Below are 2,045 nucleotides of genomic sequence, written 5' to 3'. Positions count from 1 at the left end.
ATTTGCTGGTACTGCTGGCAGCCTCGGCTTCTTGCTTTTGGGATACAACGTCAAATTCCTAAGGCATAGGTGGCAATAGCACAGCTGCAGGAGAGTTGAGTTCCTGGCGTTCAGTACCCATCTATTTCCTTTCGTGGGAAGGCATTAAGAGTGACAGGTCTGAGGAATGTTGTGGGCAGAGATTCTTTGGAGTCCAGAGAGGCATTTGATCAAGTCTCTTGGCTATTCCAGTGGACAGATGTCAGTAATGTGATGGACTCTGCACTGATTCGACCACATCAAAGGAAAAAGGTGACTCTAGTGGCATACCACAGGGATCTGCGTTAGCTCTGTCCACTCAACATTGTTATCAATGACTTGGACGAAAACATAGAAGATGTGCTTCTTGACGCTGTGGAAAACACAAAGCTGAGAGGGCTGGAAAATGCATCAGGTCACAGAATCAGTTTGCAAGAGGATCTTGATCTCCTGGAAAACTAGGATGAAAATAAAACTTATCGAAATACATCAGTTCTACCTTGAGTTAAGAAAAAAGTGCCAGTGGAGAAAACACTTTGGAAGAAGACGGAAAAAGTGTTCCTCTTTCTATATTTATACCTCACTTATTCCACAAAGGATTTCAGGGGGATTATAAAATTTCGTGAAGTGGAAAAGAGTTAAAACATAGCTGAGAGAACTGAGGCAGAATTAAAGGTAGAAAAATACTAACAGCACAGTTAAGATGAAATCCGAAACATGTGTATCACCCAGTTCCGCAGATGTTACAGGAGGGCCCCTGAGCTCTCTTGTGGCTGAAGCAAACAGGGAAACTTGATCTAATTTGAGATTTTTTAGTATACATAAAAGACATATAAACCATTTACCCAGTAGAAGCACTGCTTTTCTTTATAATGAGACCTGAAAGAAAGTTCTCCTCTGGGTGCTTACGAAAAGGACACCTTATGAAGCAGGGGATGAAGACCTCAAAAAGTCAGGGTATCAAAGCAAATTCAGTGAAAGCAATTCTACTCGGAGTCAGAAAAATGTCTAAGCACCAACTCTGAATTGGGGTGGGATGCGGTCTATCTCTCAAATTCAATGTTTCAAAAACTTTTTGCTGGGTAGAATTGACCTTTGGAGAATCATAAAACTTTTAAATATCTAAGTTTTTTTGGTCTCCCCCTCTAAGAGCCAATTTTCACCCCCTTGGGGGTGTTCTACTGCCCCTGAGAATACATGCTCTAATGGGATGGAGGATGGCATGTCCTATGGCAGTTCTCCTCAATAATAATTGCTCAAGGTGTACATTTCTCTCTTAGCTGCATTTCCCCTCCTAGTGGGTTTTTTTTTGTTTTTTTTTTTTTTGCGGTATGTGAGCCTCTCACTGTTGTGGCCTCTCCCATTGTGGAGCACAGGCTCCGGACGCACAGGCTCAGCGGCCATGGCTCATGGGCCCAGCCGCTCTGTGGCATGTGGGATCTTCCCGGACCAGGGCACGAACCCGTGTCCCCTGCATCGGCAGGCGGACTCCCAACCACTGCGCCACCAGGGAAGCCCTGTTTTTTTTGGTTTTTTTTTTTACCAGTTTGACTCAACGAGGTACAATTAGGAAATGGCTTCATTTTTTGTTTTTCTTCCCCACCTCCTGTTTTCAATCTTTCTGTTGCAGTTCCCTTCCTCAGCCCTTGATATAGTCTCAGGCAGAGGCTACAGCTTTTTGGCCACCTTCAGTTATAATAACTAGCCTTATTTTGGCTGTTTCACCTTTCTTTCAGGCATTGAAAGTTTCAGCCCAGGGTAAATAAAAACTTCAGTCTCACACCCAACTCAAGGCTTCTCCCCTCCCCATCCTTCAGCTCGTGCCTGAGCTGGGGACCTGCCTTGGAGAGGCAGGATAGTCTGCTTTTTACCACCCTGTTCCCCACCTTCTGGGCTTCCCCTTTGGGTGGAGGACTCATCACACTCCCGGAGGAGGGATACATTCTGCTGAGACCACGTGGCCCAGGTGTCACAACAAATGATCAGAGGAGAGCCGCCCCCATGTCCTCTCTGCATCTCTGCCACCG

Source organism: Neophocaena asiaeorientalis, unplaced genomic scaffold (assembly GCF_003031525.2).
Source record: "Neophocaena asiaeorientalis asiaeorientalis breed wild unplaced genomic scaffold, Neophocaena_asiaeorientalis_V1.1 scaffold46, whole genome shotgun sequence".
In the NCBI taxonomy this organism is placed as follows: domain Eukaryota; kingdom Metazoa; phylum Chordata; class Mammalia; order Artiodactyla; family Phocoenidae; genus Neophocaena; species Neophocaena asiaeorientalis.
Note: the sequence above shows the minus strand (reverse complement) of the source record.